At 39.8% G+C, this 23,316-nt stretch overlaps 1 protein-coding gene across 2 annotated transcripts in view; it reads right to left on the bottom strand.

The window, feature by feature from the left end:
- LOC311519232 (uncharacterized protein) overlaps window positions 1-23,316 on the bottom strand; it is a 220,145-nt gene that overhangs the window by 93,114 nt on the left and 103,715 nt on the right. The gene's annotated exons all lie outside the window — the stretch shown is intronic.

Raw genomic sequence — 23,316 nt, 5'->3', positions numbered from 1 at the left:
ATTGATGAGTGATCTCTGGTAAGCTTTTAGCATGCATATAGGAACTATTATTTTTTTGTTTTCTTTTTAATGCTTTTACCTTAAGAATAAATATGTTTCCTTAGAGATGTGTGATAACATAACTGCTGACAATGCACTGTTTGTTGTCCTCAGAAACAAAGCAAAGTACAGGTGCTGACCTTTAGGCAGAATGGCTTGCTGGGAATATCACAGTGTAACCAGGGAACTGTGCAGCCTTACAACCCCTTGTCAGGAGGGTGAGAGATGTGGGTCTCCACCCAAGAGAGGTGATGACTGGAGTGGGTCCTCTCACGGGACCATGGCAGGGGAATAAAGGTGCAGTTACCCTGAAAGGGGTATATCATTCATACTGATTTTTGAGGTCCTCATCCAAAGAACTCTGAGTACTTTAATCATTAGTGTTGCCGGCACCCAGTGCCGAGAGGCTGAACAACAGCTTGAGTTGGTTCATTACCCGGTGTGCTGCACCCAATAATCACAACGGGGTGGAGAAACAGAAAAATTTATTTGCAGCTGCAAAAAGGTACAGGGAGAATAAAATCTCAAATCCTGCACAACAGAGCAGGAAGTTACACAGGCTTTTATACATCCTTTTTCCCAGCATACTTATCCAATAGCAAGCTGCCCCAAGTATCCATATAGCCAGCCAATCCAGTTCCCAGCTAGTTCCCTGATTCTCTGTATCATTTGTTAAACTACACATAAAGCTGCTTTATTCAGCTTTGTTCTTCCATATCTCCCCTGTTTGGCCTTGCTTAGTTTCAGGCAGTCTGACTCTGCAACATATTGTTGCAGATTCTCAGCATAACTGCTGTGTGTGCTTCCAGGCGGGGCGGGCCAAGGACACTTGGGCCTAGTACGCAGAGCTGCTGCGAGTGCCTCCAGGCAGGAGGGGGGGGGGGGGCAAGGACACCGGGGCCTAGTGCGAGGGGGCTTCATCGACACTCGTGGTCTTCCATCCCCTCGAGTTACCTAGTGGCCATGCCCCAGTGTCCCCAACATTAGAATTGAAAGGCACAGAGAAAATAAGTCAATTAAAAGTGAAGGACACTTTCAGAGGGTGTCTATTGTCTCTTCTCCCTCCATGGGGAAACAAAATGAATATCTGAGGTAAGGAAGGAGTATTTGTAATTAACACAGAGTTAAGGCACTCAGTTTCTGCCTCTGTCAGATGTCCCGTGTGCCACTGAGCAAGTGACTTAGTCTGTGCATGCCTCCAGGCCCTATCTCTGACTATGGATAATAATGCTTCCTGTCAAGGCTGAATCCCCACTCTGGCACTTTGAGTACAGAAGGTGGGGCCCTCAAGGATTTTAAAAAATAAAACCTGCCACTCCATGCTTGTATTAAACTCCCAAGGTTACAGCTTTTCTCTGACCTTGGCTTGGTAAATGCTGCCACCACCCAAATGCAAAAATAACCCTTGAACCCAGGAAGGAGAACTTGGGAATTTTTCCCTCTGGGGTACCCGCAAGCCCTTTTACCCCCCTCAGGTAAAAGCTGAGAAGAAACAAAGAAAATTGACTGTTGCCACCAGCTAATCAAACAATATATGCACAAACCGCTTAGGACACCAAAAATCATAGAATCATAGAATATCAGAGTTGGAAGGGACCTCAGTAGGTCATCTAGTCCAACCCCCTGCTCAAAGCAGGACCTAATCCCCAACTAAATCATCCCTGCCAGGCTTTGTCAAGCCTGACCTTAAACCTCTAAGGAAGGAGATTTCACCATCTCCCTAGGTAACCCATTCCAGTGCTTCACCACCCTTCTAGTGAAAAGGTTTTTTTCCTAATATCCAACTTAAACATCCCCCACTGCAACTTGAGACAATTGCTCCTTTACCGTCATCTGCTACCACTGAGACAGTCTCGATCCATCCTTTTTGGAACCCCTCTTCAGGTAGTTGAAAGCAGCTATCAAATCCCCCCTCTTTTTCTCTTCTGCAGATTAAATAATTCCCGTTCCCTCAGCCTCTCCTCATCAATCTTGTGCTCCAGCCCCCTAATCATTTTTGTTGCCCTCCACTGGATTCTTTCCAATTTTTCCACATCCTTCTTGTAGTGTGGGGCCCAAAACTAGACACAGTACTCCAGATGAGGCCTCACCAATGCCGAATAGCGAGGAATGATCACATCACTCAATCTGCTGGCAATGCTCCTATTTATACAGCCCAAAATTCCATTAGCCTTCTTGGCAACAAGGGCACACTGTTGACTCATATCCAGCTTCTTGTCCACTGTAACCCCTATGCAGAACTGCTGCCTAGCCGCTCGGTCCCTAGTCTGTAGCGGTGCATGGGATTCTTCCTTCCTAAGTGCAGGATCTACACTTGTTCTTTCTGAACCTCATCAGATTTCTTTTGGCCCAATCCTCTAATTTGTCTAGGTCCCTCTGTATCCTATCCCTACCCTCCCATATCTACCACTCCTCCCTGTTTAGTGTCATCTGCAAACTTGCTGAGGGTGTAATCCATGCCATCCTCCAGATCGTTAATGAAGATATTGAACAAAACCGGTCCCAGTACCGACTCTTGGGCCACTCCATTTGATACCGTCTGCCAACTAGACATGGAGTCATTGATCACTACCTGTTGAGTCCGATGATCTAGCCAGTTTCTATCCACCTTATAGTCCATAAATCCAGCCCATACTTCTTTAATTTGCTAACTCTAATCCAATCCTGTTCTTAAAAATGGTAAATTTTATTAAAAACAAAAAGGAAGGAAATACATCTGGAACATAGTTTTTTGCTATATTTTAAAGGTGCAATTCCAAAAATTAAGCACCCAAAATAGCTTTCTTGGGGATTCAGCTTAAAGGTTACAAGCAAACAAAAGTATCTGGGGTTAGCACGGAGGGGATTCATAAGCCAAAATAAAGAAATGAACCTGATCATGTCTATCTGAACATTTCCTGCCTTCTAATGATTTCTTCTAGGTATGGAAGATAATTTTTCATATCTGGTTCAAACCTTAAACAGCATTCCTGCTCATAGCATTGCTGCTCTGTGTCCCTGCAGCCCAGAGAGAACAACAGACAAAGGGAAAGTTTCTTTCCCAATTTAAAAAGTTCTACCTTCCCATTGGCTCTTTTGGTCAGGTGCCCACTTCCTTTTCTTTTACCTGTGGGCTTGTTAATCCTTTACAGGGAAAAGAAAGTAGAGAACAGCTACTAAGAGGATTTTTATAGCTAACTGGCTATAAAGTCAAGTGGGTTTTTTTTTAAACAAAATATTTTTAATCAGAAAGTTCCAATTCATCAAACCCACAATTGTTTGCCATTGACTGTTCCAATATGACAGGAAAAAATCATTAAAAGTCTCAAGTTCTTGCTAGACAGCATAACAGGTGAGCTCTACTTTAAACTGCTTGTACAGTGCCTAGTTTTATGGGACCTCCATATTTCCACTACACACAATTGTAATATTGTTTTTTTTTCCTCATTGGGTCATCTTGCACCAAACAATAATACAAATGAATAATAAGTGAAATCCGACACTTGAAATACAATGGACTTTCAAGTATGACTTAATGAACTGGTGAATACTTCACATTTCCTATAATTGAACCCAGGGGGGGGCATATTTTCCAAATCTTATTTATCTGAATAATCCTTACTTAAATAAGTAGTCTTCAGTGGGGTTAGTCATGTAAGTAAGGGTTAGAAGATTTAAGACCATGATTTTCCAGAATTGTTTGCCTCTTCAATACATATTTTGGTTGACAAAGTAAAGGAAACATGCACAGAATAGTACAGAATCCTGGCAAACAGTAAGCACATTTTAGCATGGCTAAAACCTAAGTATCTAAAAGCTGGTGTGGAACCCCAGTAAATAATTGTTGCCACAGATATGTGTGTGTGTGTGTTTGTGTCTGTCTGTCTGTCTCTCTCTGTTTACAATTAAGACTGCATTTGAATTCTGCCTTCACTGTCAAATGTTGCATAAGGCATGAACAAGGCTTTGTGTGTATTCTCAGATATAAGAATTCACAAATGGTACTATATTATTGAAGCATAGAAATCTACACTAGATAAATTTCAAATTGTTTATTAGGGGAAATCTCTGTCCTCCGATCAGAATGACTCATCTAACCTCTGAAATCCTTCTTTCCCTTCTGGGTGCTCTATGCATACATGGAGAACTGAATATTAGAGTTGAGATTCTCTGTGAATCTGAGAGGTTTAAAAAAAAAACAGATTTACCAGCTAAACTCACTCTTTTCTGACTTATATAACATTTTAAATAAAAGCAAAAGTTTATTTCCACTCTCCATTGCAAATATCTGATCTGCTTATTTTAACAGAAATGATGGTATATTAGCAATCACATCCTCAATGGATTGAATAGGAGATGAGAAGATGGCCCTGTATATCCCATTTGGGCTTCACCTTTTAATCTATTGGTTTTATCCATGGCTTTAATGAAAATATTAATAGAAGTACCTTCTCATTTAAGTGCCTTAAAATTAATTGGGCCAAATATCTGCTTTTAGATACACTAGTGTAAACCCTTTGACTTCAGTGGGATTAGCCAGGTATAAAGGAAGGGAAGATGAGACCCAGTGTATAAATCAGTGCAACACAGCTATAAAATGTCTTAATTTCTTCCTGGTGTCTAGTCCAGATATATGTTAAGAGCCAGCTACTGCTGCCAGTTAATGGAGTTAACTCCTTTAGCCTGCATGCTAGAAGTCTGTTCTGTGGTAATGAGGGTCACAGGTTCAAATCCTGCAACAACATGAGAGTAACCAAGATCAGGAGAGAGAGAGAGAGAGAGAGAGAGAGAGAGAGAATAGCCAATCAAATGAAGACTTCCCACTATCATTAAACTAGAGGACCTCATTCACTGAGCCTGTACTCACTGTTGATGTCTTTACCATTAATGTCAAATTTGCTTGAATAAAAAGGTGCTGAATCAGACTCATATTGGTTTACGTGTTGCAGAAGTCACCTCCAAATATATATTATAGCAGTAGAAAAAAGCTGTTGATGGGAAGTTTTCATTTTTTAGTTGTCTGAACAAAGACCACCTGTGCCTTATTTATTCAACATTCAGAGGTATCCTCTGAGTCAATAGTTACTTTACAAGGAGAATGTAAGAATAGAATGCTTTAGATTTGTATCATCAACTCTGGTAACTAACTCAATGTGACCGAATGAAATTGTGAAATCAGTAGAATGATTAAAATGTAAAGTCATGCATATTTGTGGGTGTTATAGTCAGTAGACTTTACAAGTCGAAAAGCTGTGAGGGAAATAGAGGCACAAACTGGAGTACAAATTTATACACATCCAGCTCCATCAGTTCACCCTTCTTCAACCCCCACAATTGATTTGCTGGGATGAAACAGATCAGTCTTCAGTCCCTTGTCTATTCTGTTTGTGAAGTGTCAATACTTTTAGTTACAGCTCCTGATTAGTATGGCCTCACATGCAACCACTCCCTGATCTTTAAATGCTTAACTATGCAAATGTATTAGTCTATTAACACTGGGACAGATTCACAGGTATACTCCAGGTGCTTTGTGTTGCTTTAGCAATGCAAAATGGCCACAAATCCAGCTGAGGTGTTCATTTTAAGCTGGAACGTTTGCTCGTGCAAAACATCCACAGATTACCAGTGATTCTGAGCCATTATTTTTTCCTATGAAATATAAATGTACAGTATATGGAAAAACTTACCTGTATAGTTAACACACAATAATACAAAAGCTTTGTTTTGAAAAAGTTAACACTGTTCTGCCCATAACAAACCTGACACCCCCCCACAAAATCACGAATATAAAAAGTTAAACCATCTACCAGTACATAACCTCTACTCCTCTGCCCATTAGCACACGCCTTTGCCATTACCATAACAATCATAACTCTGGGTCCCTCAATTCACAACGAGAAGTCTGCTCACCCAAGCAGTGGTGTACATTTTTAGTTGTGACTAAAATGATTCACAATTCAATTTTCATAAGCTGCACAGTGAACCAGTTACTCAGAAAATACCCCACTAACAAATTTTGTTTAAAAAAAAGCCACCAATGAACAATTGGACTGTAACTGATGAATTTCAGCTAGAGCCCAATTTCAAAGACTTCTATTTAAAAAATTATGGAAAGAAAACCAAAAAAGCCACCAAAATCAATGGGCATTAAAAATTACCTCGTATGAAATATCACATTGTTAGGCCACCAATTTTTTAATAAAACTAGGAATTCATGCCCCATTTTCGAATGTAATCTACACACACAGCAATGAGGACAAGCACACATTAAATGCGTTTTTAGTAATTTCCGACTGAAGCAGAAGTTGTCAGGATTATTTGTTGCGGAAAGAATGTAAAACAGTAAACATACTGATGAGTATTATACAGCATGACTTTACATATGAAAATGTAAGTAGGACCTTATCTTTTTATTCTTTTAGTGTTAAGCATCTTTCGTAATGCTTAAAAATACATTTAAACATTTGAGGCAAAGTTGGTGTTTACATCCCAGTTGGCATCTAATTAAAGGTATTTCTGTTTGTGGAAAATTGAGCATCTGGGATTGGCATGGGATCTTGTGATGGCCAAAAGTATAACTGGGTTCAAAAAAGAACTGGATAAGTTTGTGGAAGATAGGTCCATCAACTACTATCAGCCAAGACGGTCAGGGATGCACCCCATGCTTAGGGCAACCCTCACCCTCTGACTACGAGAAGCCGGGAGTGGAACACTGGCAGATCACCCCATAATTGCCCTGTTCTGTACACTCCCCCTAAAGCTCTGGTATGGGCCCCTGTCAGAGACAGGCTACTTGGCAAGATGGATGATGGTCTGACACAGTGTGGCAGCTTTTATGTTCTCTCAGATAAAAATTAGTTTTTAAGGAGGCAAGAACGTATATTTCAGGGATCGGCAACCTTTGGCACACGGCCTACCAGGGTGAGCCCCCTGGCGGGCAGGGCCAGTTTGTTTAGCTGCTGCGTCCACAGTTTCGGCCAATCACAGCTCCCACTGGCCATGGTTCGCCGCTTCAGGCCAATGGGGGCTGAGGGAAGTGGCATGGGCCAAGGGATGTGCTGGCCGCCAATCCCTAGTATATTTTAAATAACCCGATATAACCAATTTCTTACTGCTCAATACATTAATCAAAATCACTTGTATTCATTAATAATTTACAAACAGGAAAAATGATTCATCCACTTTATAGAGCTTAAATCAGCCAATCTAAGAACAGAAATGTGATTAAAGTGACCAGTAATATAGCATAAACAACAAATACTAGACTAGTTCACAGGAAAAATATAAGCAGACTAATAATTTGCATGAGCAAATTTTAATCAAACAAACTAACTACAAAGAAACAAGTTTGGAGGACTCACAAGCAGTCTGAATTATTCACATGAAGAGCTAAATTATTCAGTTAAATTATTTGTAGTGGATTAACAACATTTTTAGTATAACCCAATTTATAGTCCATTTTAAAATTCAGAAACACTTTCACAGTAGACTTTCTGATAGGGAAAAGGTATTGCAGCCAATCAAAGAAACAATGTAACATTTTTACATGAGTTGATAGGAATTCTTCGTCTTTTGTGATATATAAAATTGGAAATATTGATCTATCAATAACCATCACACAAATTGAATGGAGGCTTTTAAAATAAGTCAAAATAAAGGAGATAAAATTCATGTAGAATTAGGTTTTGAACCTGTAAATGCTTATGCCCATGGTGAACTCTACATACATGAGAACTCCTGTTGTCTCCAATGGGACTAATCACAAGTATATTAAAAAATATATATGTCTACAGGATCCAGCCTTTACTTTGTTGAGGTCTCTGTTTTCTTTCCCCTTATTTCTCTTCTCTTGTGCCCTTATTTGAAATTATTAGCAGAGTGTTCAGCCCTATAAGCCCTCTGTACACAGAACTACCCTTCAATGGATATGCTGCATTATATTAATAGGTATAAAATGTGTTTGCTGCTTTTGTTTTTGTAAACATCACAGTAAATCTGCTGACCAAGAAAACACTCACGTCAAGGCTGTGAAACACACTAAAAAAGGCAACATAAGGCTTAAATTCCATTCTTTAATGAATCTTCTAGTGATAATGTGCTAGTAATGTGCCAAATCTTGACTGTGCATCCGTTGAACTTACTGGAAGTGGTACAGGGAACACTGTTCCTCGAGGCATTTTCCCTCAGACAGACACTACTAGTAAAATCCTGGCTTAATATGTCAGAGTTTTGTCACTGATTTCAGTGGGGCCTGGATTTCACCATATGTCTTTTGAAACACTTGTCAAGCATTAACTATCACACTAATTGAAAGCGTCAAATATGCACTACCCTGCCACACCATGAGCAACTAGTGGCCTGCAAAAGGGAAGGAAGGCTAGGGTCACTTCTATTAACCTTTGCTATTCACCTAGTGGAGTCTAATTTCATAGCCATTATGCCTCTCCTAAATGCAGAGATCGTAACAGTAACAAGCAGAACTGGTCAATAGTTAAAAATATTGAACACATTTTGAAATTAGGGGAAAGAAAAACAGGAACTATTTCAATTATTTTTTTTCCCGGAATGTTGCTCTGTTTTTTTTACTAGTTATACAACTGGCTGGATGTTTTTTATTTTTATTTCCCCTACTCCCTTTTTTTTTTTTCTTATCAGCTCTTGTAACCAGCTGTTGTTAAAAGGGGCAAAGGAAAAGGTTTTCCTTGTATCACATCCTCCCAGCGCACCCTTGCGAAGATGAATATCATCCTACCCTTTGTGTTTGTACAACATTTTTGAAAGCATGAAGTACTATGAAATTTCTTAGGATACTGATGAAAGATAACCTACGCAGTGCATTGCCTAGGGTAATGATATGAGTCATTGGTGCTGTAGAGTGGTACTATTAGTTTTAAGGGCAAGATCGGGAGTCATTCCCTGTATTACTTCTCATGGTAAGGTTTCCTGTGTCTTCTGCATTCTGGGACTGTTTGTACATGTCCCCTCTACCCCATTCCACCCCTTCCCCTTGGGAAGAGGATGCCTGAAAGGGGGTTTAGAATCCTACCACCATAGGGTTAGAAGGGACCACAAGGGTCAAACCTTGTCAAGATGCAGGATTTGTTTGTGGTGTTGGGTAAGAGGAAGGGTGGAGGGACATAGCCCAACACCCCCCTCTGCATCAGCCCACAGTATGGAGTCAATGGACTGGAGGGAGAAAGATGCCCATTCCCACAGATGCTCACAGCCTGTACACCAGGGTCAGGCCTTGGAGAGGTGGTGCTTGCCAGAGACAAGATTCCTCTAGGATGTCTTCTGGATGTCAACCCCAGGTCTGCACTGCCCCTCCCCTTCCGTGGGTTAATAACTACACTTACCATACATTCCCTTGTTTGCCTGCTTTTTAATCAGTCCCCTTTCCCCATTACTCATTATCTTAGCATTTCTCGTTTGTGTATTCATTTGGTTTAATTTTAGAGGCTTTTATTTTTCAAACCTAGACATTCAAGCATTGTCAGTGTTTCAAACCAACATCTACAATAGGAAGCAGGGGATATATTGAAAGCCAGGCAAAAGCTCATCCATCCATTATGTTAGTTCTGCCATTAAGGATCGCTGGCTAATGGATTTCTGATGTAGATGGAAGTTTTTGTGCCACTGAAATATTACTGTGACAGATGAGGTCACAATAGCTTTAACTGATAGTCTTTCAAGCCTGAAGAGTTTGCTTTCATGGCTTCTGCTGAAGCATTTCCAGTGCAATGAATGATATTTAGAGCATCCAAGTTCTCTATTTCAAAGAATGTTGCTTTTATTTTTCGTTTCAATTACCGAGGCCTTAAGCTTGCTTCAATGTTAAAAGTATAAATCATGTTAATTAGAAAAAAATAAAGGGGGGATCTTAAAGGACAAAATAAAGGCCCAGAAGGTCTAGATAATGAAAAGTCATCTTTGAAGTAAAATCTTCACTAATTTGAAATTAACTTTAAAACATTTAAAAGACTGCCACCCCAAAACAAAACCAAAGCCAGGACTTACTGTCCTTCTGATTTTCTGCTCACATGTTTTATAGAAGCAGCACTTGTAGTGATTTTGTAATAGTACTACTGATTTTGTAGTAGATTTTCAGAAACAGCACATTAAAAATTTAATAAACAAAGCAGTAATTTTTGTATGTATCTCATTTCATTCAGTTTAGTAGTATATGGGAGAGGGTACACACAGGTATCATAAGATATTGTTCTTTAGTGAAGTAAATTAATGTAATAATTGGAAAGAAAAAAGAAAAGAGGAGAGATTATCCTATAATAAACATGCAAAGTTAAATGAGTCAATCTAAGATCTGCATAGACCTAACTTAATACTCACTGAAGTCTATGGAAATGACTTCCATTGACTTCAAATGGCTCTGGATCATGCAGTCTATGAAGACCTTCTTTTTGACCATTAATATATTTCTCTTCCCCCTCCCCTGTTCTTACCTGCCACTTTTTAATATATGTTGTAATGTGTATATATTAGATTTATATTTTATATTCATTATATTCTTAATACAATGTGGAATTTGAGCTCCAAAGATGTTGGCTTTTTAAATAATGACAAACCATGTTTTATATCCATGGCAGTATAAAAAATAAAATAAATATTGAAATATAAGAAAGACAAATGCCTTATTTGCCTTTTCTCTCTCTCTAAAGCATAATAGTTCTGGAAACCATCAGACCTAGCAACCAATTTGCCTTTTATTATTTTGTCCAAATTATGCCATTTATGAAGTGGTCCAGGTTGGGATGGGAGTGTAGTGGAGCCCTTTCTTCCTCTAGAATCTCAGGGAGAGATTGTGCCAGGGTGACCATCCATCTCCCAGAACTAGTAGAGAAGAAAGTAGGGCTTCTTGATCACCTCCCACTTGGAATAATAAACCTCCCTCTGAGTGTGGAGACAACAGGTGTCTCTGGCACACACTCACAGGGCTGATAAGGCCTCACCTGGAGTATGGTATCCAGTTCTTGGCATCACACTCTGGGAAAGATTTGTACAAATGGGAGAAAGTCCAGAGGAGTGCAAGAAAAAATTATTAAAGAAAACATGACCTATGAGGAAAGATTGAAGAAAAATTGTGTTTATTTAGTCTGGATAAGAAAAGACTGAGGGGGGACATGATAACAGTGTTCAAGTATATAAAAGGTTGTTATAAAGAGGAAGGTGATAAATTTTTCTCCTTAATCACTGAGGACAGGACAAGAAGTAATGGGTTTAAATTGCAGCAAGGGAGATTTAGGTTAGACATTAGGAAAAAACTTCCTAACTGTAAGGGTAGTTAAGCACTGGTACAATTTATCTAGGGTGGTTTTGGAATCTTTCATTGGAACTTTTTCAGAACTGTTTAGAGAAACACCTGCCAGGGATGGTCATAATACTTAGCCCTGCCTCATTGCAAGGAACTGGATTAAATGACGTATTGAAATCCTTTCCAGTACTACATTTCTGTGATTCTGTAAAGGTTTCTTGTGCCCTCCCCACTACTCAAGAGCCATTCACAATCTTCTGGCTCTATAATTTTCCATCATTCTCTGTTCTTAGACACTCAGTGATGGTCTTCATACTTGTGATATAAAGAGGGATAGATACCCATGGAGCTACAGATAGTCCTGATCCCTCTTCCCCAGTGGATTTTTAATCAAAGTCTATTTCTGCCTACAGTTTGTGAATTTGTTAGTATTTAATTTTGCCCCCCCTCTCCACCCGCCCACCTATGCCACCTCCTCCATTGCCAAAGGGCCCATTTTGCCTTTGATTTAAATTGTGGTGACAAAATAGTGAGTCAGGCCCACTATCTTCAGTGTGAAAGTACATGTAGCTAGCAATGTGAGCAGCAATGTGACTAAATCCCAGGTGATCACCAAACTGTTTTAACATTGGTTATAGCTCATTCTCCACACATTTACACATACACATACACATACTCATGGTGCGTATATAAAGGATTCAGAAAGAAAGAAATTCCTACTTTGGAATGATTAAATATCCTCCCATCAAAAAGGAACATAAGAATGGTCATACTGGGTCAGACCAAAAGTCTATCAAACCTAGTATCCTGTCCTCTGACAGTGGCCAATGGCAGTTGCCCCAAAGGGAATGAACAGACAGGTTATCAAGTGATCCATGCCCTGTCACCCAAACCTAGCTTCTGGCAAACAAAGGCTAGGGACACCATTCCTGCCCATCCTGGCTAATAGCCATTGATGGACCTATCTTCCATGAATCTATCTAGCTCCCTTTTGAACCTCATTATAGTATTGGCCTTCACAACACCCTCTGGCAAGGAGTTCCAGAGGTTGAAAGTGTGTTGCGTGAAAAAAATAATTTCTTGTGTTTGTTTTAAACTGGCTACTTATTAATTTCATTTGGTGGCCCCTTGTTCTTGTATTATGAGAAGGTGTAAATAACACTTCCTTATTTACTTTCTCTATACAACTCATAATTTTATAGACTTCTATCATGTCCCCCCTTAGTCACCTCTTTTCCAAGCTGAAAAGTCCCAGTCTTATTAATCTCTCCTCATACGGAAGTTGTTCTATACCCGTAATAATTTTTGTTGCCCTTTTTGGAACCTTTTCCAATTCCAATACATCTTTTTTGAGTAGGGGCGACCACATCTGCACACAGTATTCAACCATGGACATATTTCAATTTTTTACCAAAAAATCCCAAACAAACAAACAAAAAACCAAAATATCTAGTAAGTTTTATTTTTGGTGCTGTTTACAGAACTTTAGCTGTCTTTGCAGTTCCATGGTCCAGGGAGCCCCTCCAAGCCAAGTGGCACATCGTACTCTCATCAGGCCTGAGACACTCATTGCTCCAACTCTCTGTTATCATAATCTGTATATAAAAGGTGTTGTGTAAGGTGTAAACTGGTAACACGCTGATCATTAAATTATTGGTAATGTATATACAGGTGAGGAATAAAGAACTATAGGAGCGTGCTGAAAACATGTTCCTAAATGTATTTAACAGGCAGTGCATATACCCAGCCTGCCATAGACAAAGGAATGTTGATTTGCTGGCTTGACTGTGTTTCACATGTAAACTAAGCAAAGGGAGACAAAAAGGACATTAAATGTATGGTAAACAAAGCCATCCGGCGAGCAAGTGGTGGAAGATAGCCTCTGAATCTCCATGAAGGATGGTGACTCCAGCCTCCGGCGCATGGGATTATGTGTCTGCTTAACTGGCTTTTTTAATTTCAATTTGAAAAAGAAAAAATAAAGAATGGAATTAGGGGGAGCAGGAAACCATGTACCCTCTTCAAACAGGATCAATGAACTTTGCGAAGATATAAACCGAGGCAAAAAGCCATTTTGTTATCCTTCGCTGTATGGACAAAAGAGACCAGAGCTCTTTTAATCCGAGAAAGTTGGATCCTTGAACTGAGGCGGGGGGAGGGGGTGCAGGGTTTGAAGTCTTTGGGAACTGGCTGTAGGTGAGAAACCTATTTACACAAAGATTGTAATTTGCTGAAGTAAAGTTTTAGTCAGTTGTAAGGTGTATTTAGTTTGGTTTTATTTTACTTGTAGCTATTTATGTGAATTCTATTCCTATTATCCTTAAATATCTGTTCTTTGTTAACAAACTCATTTTTGCTTTATTACAAAACCATCTCAGGGCTGTGTGTTAAACTGAAGGGTAGAATCCTCCGAAAACTAACAGCCTGGTGTGTGAACTGTCTCATTGGAGGCTGCAAACTTGATAACTTCTGCAAGAGTTGAGTGAGAGTGACTGGATACTGCAGAAAGATATCTCTAGAGAACTTGGTAATTGGCATTCACTGATTATTACTGGCAAGGCAAGCTATGGACTAGCAGAATCCTGAGAAGTTTGCTAGTGAGGTAGACAAATTGGTGTATCAGGGAGCTGCAGCAGCAGAGCTCACTTTTGCTGAGGCAGAGCGGTAACGGAGTGGCTCACAATTCTGGTGACCTGAGCAAAGTGTCGCAAGTATTATGGAGCGCTTACACCAGGATGTACCTACCTCTTCTAAGGAAAATAAATTATTTGTGTGTAGGAGTAGCTTTTTCCAGTTTAGATTAAGTGAATTTGGAACAGGTTTAAGTTAAACTCAAATGAGTCTCTGCCAAGCTGAAACAAGTGTCCTCAAAGGGATTTCGGCCAGGCTAACTCCACTGTTTTAAAAACAGATTTCAGTTAAACCAATGGAACTTTCCCATGTAGACAAAGTCTTTAGTGTCTCTGTGCCTCAGTTCCCCAGCTATAGCTTAATGGTAATCACACTTCCCAACCTCATAGGGGAGTTATAAGGATAAATCTAATAGAGATTGTGTCATGGGGACCACATAAATGCCTCAGGCTATGTCTGTACTTCCCTGAAGGTCGGACTCTGGGGGTGTGAATAGCAGTGTGCACCAACGTGCTGCACTGTGACTCTCCAGTCTGAGGGTGAGAGCTAAAACTTTCCTAGTTAGCATTAGCATTTAGAGACTACATTAATGTGAACTAGGAACCTTTTTGTTTATGCCCACGGTGTCCATATAGGGGAGTCACAGCTCAGCACTTTGGTGCCTGCTATTTACGCTCCTGTGGTCTGAACTGGGGGGTAGTGTTGACAAGCTCTTAAATAGATAAAAGAATAGAACAAGGTTCATGGCTGGATGATATTAGATGCCTGGTTATGCATGGGGTATGTTTCTGTTTGAAAGGTAGAGCTCTGCACATCTGCAGATATCCGTGGACCATGTTTGCCAATTGTGGATGGATGCAGATCAAAATTTTAATCTAGAGCTCTGCAAATCTGTGGATATTCACTTTATAACCATAGATCATGTTTGCCGGTCAGCTGCAGATACAAATTTGTATCCACACAGGGCTCTAATGATAGGCTGCCTATTTCAAGCACCGAATTGGGTGCTGGAAATTTTATCATTTTTCACGGAAGTAGCTGTGCCTCTCCAAAGCTCAAAATGGCATAATTAGTAAATGTCCCCCTCTGTTATCAGTTTCTCTTGCTCATTCATATTTGACAGATATTACTCTTCTATTTGTCTTTCTTGATTCAGTTCAGATGACATTCATAATGTCTTAGATGTTTAAAATAACTAGTGTCATTAATTCTTCTTTTTAAATTGAGAATATAGCTTATTTGATTCCCTTTTGACTCAGTAAGCCTAAGCCAAACAAAGTTTATCTTTTTTATTTCAAATGCACCTTGGAGACAAAAGCTGGGGCTGACACCTCTTGCCAGCTCATATTTAATGAAATATGACTTTCATTTGTTTTATTTCTCATCATTCATGTTTATAGGCTATGCATACTTTACTTTGACTCTTTAATTTCTTATAGAATGGCATACCCACCACTTGTCTTCATATCTTTTCTTTCTGAAGACATATATTATTTATCTGCATTGGATGAATTATTGTTGTCCCTTCCCCATTATCCTTTAAAACATCTCAGTACTCTATCTGCAGTTTATTATTATTTACGACCGTGAACATCAATTATCTATTCCTGAGCCACAGTTTATGAGGGCTAGAGGTTAGCCTGTGACATCTGCCTTGCATGTCAAATCTTATCAAAGCTTTCACTCAACATTGTCATTTGTAAATCTGCAAGAGTGCTCCAAACAATACTCATTTAAATAGTTTACTGTTTGATTTAGTGCACAGTTGGCTAAATTAAACACTTTCTTCCCAACTCCAAGTCTCTAACTTAATGTTTGGCATGACCTTAAGTCTTTCTTGGAAAATGAATTTTGATCAGAGATATCTGATCATGATTTTCAGAGTAATTTAAGAAATAGGCAAACTGACATTAGTCCAAAATGAAAAGATTGCAATGTTGTAAGTATTGCACAGAAACACAGTCTTGCCCACAATTTACTAATTAGTTGGAGCTGCAATGCTATGGTATCTCCTCTTAGACTACAATACTAACTTCAACAATTTATTTGCTGTTTCATTACCTAGCCTATTCCACTGTTTTGACTAAGCCAACATTGAGTGTGCTAAAGAAATGATCAATTGACCCCAAAATTGCTGAATGGGATGGCAGGAGTTTTATTTATTTTTTTAATTTTATTTTATTTTATTTTTTCAATCTAAATTCTAGTGACCTGGGTTCTCTGATTTTAGTGCCATAATATTCTGCCATTGTGATGCAATAAACTTTGTATACATTGTGTGACATAAGCTCATTCACTAACAGAAATTTGGAGACAAAATCTGGATATTCTTTTGAATGCTAGCTATATACATAAATATTCATTGTAGAAGGGGTTCTCAGGTGAGTATTCTAAGCACCAAGCTAACCACCAAAAGGGGCACCACCATCCTGGCTTTAGTGTGGGTTAAACATGCTCAGATTTGTGGAGGAATGACTATTTTTTGAATCCTAATAAGAGTTATACAGCACATTGCTTGATGGTGTCAGGACTTGGTTGGTTGTTCATGCCCAGCAGCAGAAATTTCAGTTCCTGGGAGATTTTAGCAGCAGAAAGTTTGAATGGTACTTTTGTGAAGTCCAGTGGTGCCTAAATATTAGATGTAAGTACATAAAGTGGCAGCTGGGCACCCCTTGTGAATCTAGCCCAATGGGTGAAATTCTGCTCATATTGATGTCAAGGGGAGTCTTTTCCATTGACTTCACTGGGGCTGGGAGTTTACCAAGAGTGTCTGATCTGTTGGATCAGCTGAGCTGTGCTAAGGCACAGTTTTGGACTGGAAAAGTCAAATGTAGGCATGAGAAGTATCTATCTACAACTACTCCCAAGGCAGAAACCTTCATCTCTTGTAAAGAGAAAACATGGGCTGCACGCACTACACAGGATGGAGTTGTCTCATGATTATATGCAGAACTTGGAAAGTTCTCTAACAGCAGTGGAAGAGTGGTTGCTGGTTGAACAGCAATCAGCAATGTGTAGTAGAGAGCGTGTGGCAATACATAGCCCTGAGGATACGACCAGGACTATGGAAATGCTTTGATGGACCATTCCAGTATCCCTCCTGCCTAAAGACCCATTTATGCTAGATCATATTTAACAAGCTATTGTACAATACCCCGGGAGAGCCAGGATAAGTAACAGCAGAGTATCTAATTTATCTTTGCCTTTCTTTTGTGTCACTATACTGACAATAAATAAATGTACTAAAACAAAGAGCTTCCTCTAACTTCTCAGTATGACCTTAAATTAAAAGTCCCATTCCAATTAACACTATGATCAGGGGGTTTTGTTTGTTTGTTTTTTATTGTGAAACACCCAGCATTTATCAAACACATTCATTTAATCATTCAGTGGAGTTGGATCAACCCCAGGAGTATGCATGGACCCAAAAACATTTTGTGCTTCTCTCTCCAATATTCAGTAACTTTTTATCCTGCTAAAGCTGCTAAAGTGAGGCAATGGGGACAGCTGAGATCAATAGGTTGCAACACTCCCAATGCATTGCAACCCTTTCATATTGCAGAGCCAGCACTCCTCAGCCAGTGCTGGAGCTCTTTTCTTGGACTGCATTTCCACTGCACTGTGGAGCCAACAGGCAGCTGCAGCCTGACCAATCTCAAGCATTCAATAATCATGAGATAGACTTAAACATAATGGGGCTGGTTAAAAATACTAATTCTGGTTTCTTCTTAATTTTCCTTCTGGCATTTGAGGCTTTAGGGTTCCTGTTTCCCAGCTTTGCTCCACAACAATGAGAGCTAGAAACTTACTTTTAGGCTACATCTACACTACACTCCATTTTCAATGCTGCAATGGAAAACAGGCTGTGTCTACGCTGCAGTGTGTAGCTACGCAAGTCAGTGAAATGCTCTGGCAGCGGGGAAAGGTCTTCAACAGCTTCCCCATGGTAGAGCCTTTCCCTGCTGCCAGAGTCTTTACCTAGGCTGGGAAAAGGCTCCAGCAGCTAGGAGATAGCAGAACAATTCCCTGCTGCCAGAGTCTTTACCTTTGGCAGGAAAGAGGTCCAGCAAGAGGAGCTCCCAGAGTTATTTCCCTCAGACACAGAAGGACTCTAGCAGAAGGGAGTTGACAGCCTTTCCTGGCTGCCTCCCCCACCAGAGCCTTTCCCCTGGTGACAGAGGCTTCTCCTGAGGCAGGGAAAGGCCCCGGCTGCTGAGAGGCAGCAGGACACTATGTGGCTAAATATATCAGTGTAGACTGGAAGGCATGGCTTGGGTGAGTAGAGAGCCAAGTAGGGTATGTACATACCTTCAGGTGTGTCCATACTCTAGTAGCCTAAGTTATGCCTCATCATCTACACTGTTAGTTAAGCCTGTGCTTGCAGAGTACCTGAGTACATACTCTACACACTGCTGAAAGAAGTATCCAGCGTAGACATAGCCTTAGTGAAATGAAAGCTGAAATTCTCATGTAATCACATGACTCCAGAAGCTGGGACTTCTAAGAAAAAACCCTACATACCATGAGATTTTCAATAAAATTGTGGAAAGTAGCAACTCCGTAGCTGCAGGCACTCTGCTTGCATGACCAGTGCAGCAAAATAGATACCTGCCAACCTGGGTTCCCTTTTCTACTGCTGTTTCCCAGCCTGCTTAGCTATCTCTCCAAAACAGCACCCCAAAATTGTTTTAACTGAGCTTATTTCAGAACTATTTGGTAATATAGACCAGGGGTTATTTTTCTCCAGTATACAGTACAACTAGTGGAGTACTGTATAAATATAGGCCATCTCTACAATGGTGACAAGCACTGTTTCTGTTTTGTTTCCCACCCTAGCAGTACATTAAAATTGTAGTGCATGGATGCAAATTCTCACACTGCACTGTTGTATTCAGAAACCATTATCTCCACAGGAAATAATAGCAAGTGGCAGGTTTCAGAGTAACAGCCGTGTTAGTCTGTATTTGCAAAAAGAAAAGGAGTACTTGTGGCACCTTAGAGACTAACCAATTTATTTGAGCATAAGCTTTCGTGAGCTACAGCTCACTTCATCAAATGGATATATTAATTAAGAGTTCTGCACACTAACAATGAAGATAAGGTGTGTTGACACTGTAGCTATGTGAATAAGAATAGCTAGAGATTGCTTCAGAAATTGACATTGAATCCTTGTACAGTAAATACATTTACTTACAATAAATACTGACTGTAAACTAGCTAGGAATACCTATGGGTAATGCTACTGCTAAATTTCACTTGAAAGACTCCCTCACTGTGGCCTTGGGCAAATCACTTAAGATCAGTGTGCCTCAGATTCTACATCTGTAAAATGATGTAATGAAGATAGTATACAGTATTGTTGTAGCTGTCTTGGTCCCAGAATGTTAGAGACACGTGATGAGTGCAGTTTTGTTTTATTTTAGATTTGCAATCTAAATTCAAGTGACCTGGGTTCTCTGATTTTATTGCCATAAAATTCTGCCATTGTAATGCAATAAACTTTGTTTACATTATGTGACATAAGCTCATTCACTAACAGAAATTTGGAGACAAAATCTGGATATTCTTTTGAATGCTAGCTGTATACATACATATTCATTGTAGAAGGGGTTCTCAGGTGAGTATTCTAAGCACCAAGCTAACCACCAAAAGAGGCATCACCATCCTGGCTTTAGTGTGGGTTAAACATGCTCAGATTGGTGGAGGAATGACTATTTTTTGAATCCTAATAAGAGTTATACAGCACATTGCTTGATGGTGTCAGGACTTGGTTGGTTGTGCATGCCCAGCAGCAGAAATTTCAGTTCCTGGGAGACTTTAGCAGCAGAAAGTCTGATGCCTGCAGATGAATGGTACTTCTGTGAATGCCAGTGGTGCCTAAATGTTAGATGTAGGTACATAAAGTGGCAGCTGGGCACCCCTTGTGAATCTAGCCCAACGGGTGAAATTCTGCTTGTGCTGATGTCAAGGGGAATCTTTTCCATTGACTTCACTGGGGCTGGGACAACCTTTTGAGCTTATTCAAAGCTGTGTAAGCTTTTTGTAATGTAGGCTTCTCCCCTTAGGGATGAGCAAACTAAATAAAATAAAATAAGCACCAACCTGAATATTCACCCATACCTTTTGAAACAAATACTGAGCTAATGGTACATTAAAATCAATTCCCCCCTTGTTTGAGCAGTTCCCAGTGAAGTCAATGGGAGATGAGTCTGCTTACACTGTCTGAATTTGGTGTGAGTTTATTGTCTGCTACAGAAAGATTCAACAACATGAAATGAAATAGGAGAAACATGGACATAACTTCTGAGAAGTCCTCCAGATTTTCACAAAATATTTCATGTTTTACAGGAGAGGAGAGTGGGGAAAAAGAAAGGTCTCTCCAAGAAAGCAGCCACTGAGGCAGGATCAGTGGGAGAAATCCAGATTTCTGTGAGAGCCAGAAGGTGGAGAAAATAGGAAATGAAACCACAGTGGATGACAGTGATTTTCCTAGACATTGATTGGCATTCCAAAGCCGCAAGATAAGGGGAAGGGAGGACTGAAAGTAGGAATGGGTCTGAGGCTGGAGGGTTGGGGATTGTTGGGGTGGAGGTCATGATGAGAGAGGGTGGAGGAAGGGATAAGGGGAGGGCCAAATGTACGCAAGGATGAGAGGGTAAAGGAGGAGGAAAAGGAAGTGCCTGTTCAATGTGGATTTGTGAGAGTGAGAGGATGTGGTGGAATTACACTGAGTTTAAATAAAGCTCCAAAACACACACAAAAACCTCATAAAGGCTTTTGCATGTGTTTAAACTATACATACAGAGAGTAGTACAATTTTGTGGTCGACAAATGCATACACAAGCCACTATTTTTTCATGGACTAAAAATCTCACAGTAAAACTTGAAATATTTTGTAAACTGCTGAGTCCACTTGAAATTTCACATTGATTCCTCAGGCTGTCCCTGCAATTTATTCTAATTCCTAAGTACTTTCAGAAAAAGCAATCAAGAATTTCCCTTGGGTTTTTCTTTTTGCATTTTGAAATTTTGAAAATTATAGCCCCTTTCCATTATTAGCCAAGCCACTCTCTCTAAGCACTGCACTGTGCACTAGTGATTATGGAGGTAGCATCTTTATTGTGCTGACATGGAAGCTTTCACTGGCTAAACAAGTGTTTTGGCACTGAAAAAAAATGACAAACACTTCACTCTTCAAAAAAAATCAGTTTATTTTTTGACAGTTGCCCAAACAGTAACATCTTTGCTCAGTTATACGGACGAGTTCATTTTAAAAGCACTAATAGTTTTCTCTTTCCTGACCATTATATATTAATGAATGTTATTTTTCTTCTATCTGCTATATTGTCTAGCTTTGTTTTTGCTTTCTAATCTGGCATGGTATATGATATAATATGAAAGGTTTTCTCTTAACTGAAACAAAAAAGTAGCAATCCATCCCTCTTCTCCCTAGACATACTAGGTTTTAGGATATAAAAATATGTTCTCAGTGGGAGGAAATTGAATAAAACATGTCAATAATAAAACCACACATTCTATTGTACATAATACTGTATGTTCCTTTCAAAAAGCACAGCTTGTGTATGCCAATTGTTTTCTTCTGCCCTCATTGAGACATTGTACAACAATCCCTTTCTGCTGAGAAATTCAGCATTGCTTTATTATTTTTATTTTATTTTATTGTTTGTAAGAGTATCAAACACTCAGGAAAAACACAACTAAAATAAAAATCTGTTCTTATCATCTCCTTCCCTCAGAACTGCTATTAATAATTTGGACTTCCACAGTGCCTTTCATCTTAGGCCTTGATCTTGCAAACACTTATGTACGTGTTTAACTTTACTATGCTGTGTAGCCTGGGACTACATGCAGTAGTAAAAGCAATCACATGTGTAAGTGTTGGGCTAGATCAAAACTGTAGGATCTCAAAACATAATATAAATGCAGACCAATGAAACCTTAGTACCTGTGGTATCAATAAATAATTACTTCCCACAGTTTGCAGAGGCAGAAAACTGTAATACAGAGAAAAAGTAGGGTTGCCTATCCTCCAAGAGTGTCCTAGAGTCTCCAGGAATTAAAGATTAATCTTGAATTAAAGATTATGTATGATAAAACCTCCAGGCATATGTTCAACTAAAATTGGCAACCCTAAGCATAAGGGAGCTGCTGAACTCCCCCTCTGCCCCCCCCCACCCCGCTCCACTTTCTTAAACTTCTCATGGTTTTATTGAGGGCACAAAGGAGAAAGTTGTTCCGCTCTTCACAAGATCTGGCCCAGGATGAAGCTGAGTGTGATGAATCCAGAGGTCCAGGAATCAAAGCCACATTTCTCAAATCCCTAGCTTGTCTTTGTCTCTGGTCTGAATGGTTAGATGTGGGCAGGAACACCTAGGCTACACTTACACTATATATGTAGTGAGAAGCAGGCTGCATCCTCTCCGTGGTTTGTAGCTACACATATCAGTGAAAGGCTCTGGCAGAGGCAAGCCAGCAGGGAAAAGATTCAGTAGCTCCGCACTGCCAGAGTCTTTCAGTGAGGCAAGGAAAGGGGGGAGGGAGGATATGCAGCAGGGAAACACAATGTCTTCCCTCTAGCGCTGTCAAGCAATTAAAAACATTTATCGCAATTTAAACAAATGAATCGCAATCTATCGCGCTGTTAAACAATAACAGAATACCGGAGCCTTTCCCTGCTGCCGGCGTTTTTTCCTGTGAGGGGCAGGCTCCAGCAGTGGGGATGAAATAGAACACTACACTGCAATAAATAGCAGTGTAGAAGGGGAGGCACAGCTTGGACAAGTAGAGAACCATGTAGAGTTTATACTCTGGTAAATATCTATACCCTTCAAGCATGTCTTTACTTGCCTAAGCTGTGCCTTGCAGTCTACACTATTTATACCCATGGTTCACATGTATGTACATTATAATCACCACAAGAAGTGTGCAGTGTAGACTTACCCCCTAGGGGAATATAAATAGTCCTTTAAAATCTCCAGACATTTTGCAGCATCTGGTTGATCTATCCAGCAGTGAGGTATGGAATTATTCTCAACTCACGGATTGTTTTAAATGTTTAGTGAAAAAAAAAATCCAATGTCATGTTCCAATTGGGATGTACTAGTACTCCTGGCAGCCCCTGGGCATTCGGCTCAGCTCTATATAAATATCCATACAATCAAACAATTTAATCTACACAGGGAATAGAACAGGGTAAAATCATTTATCTAAAAGAATGCTTGCTCCGTTATATGCATAAACATTGCAAGGTTTTCAATGTATTAAAGAGTAGGTTTTGTTGAAATGAAAATATTTCACAAATATTTTGGAAACCAGTTTGAAAGAATGGAAAAGAGTGAAGATGCAGGGCAAGAGTAAACTGGTTTCCTAGAAGATTA

This window comes from Lepidochelys olivacea, assembly GCF_965140295.1.
Source record: "Lepidochelys olivacea isolate rLepOli2 genome assembly, chromosome: 1".
NCBI classification, from domain to species: domain Eukaryota; kingdom Metazoa; phylum Chordata; order Testudines; family Cheloniidae; genus Lepidochelys; species Lepidochelys olivacea.
The sequence above is the reverse complement of the archived record's forward strand: the minus strand, read 5'-3'. Positions and strand labels throughout refer to the sequence as shown.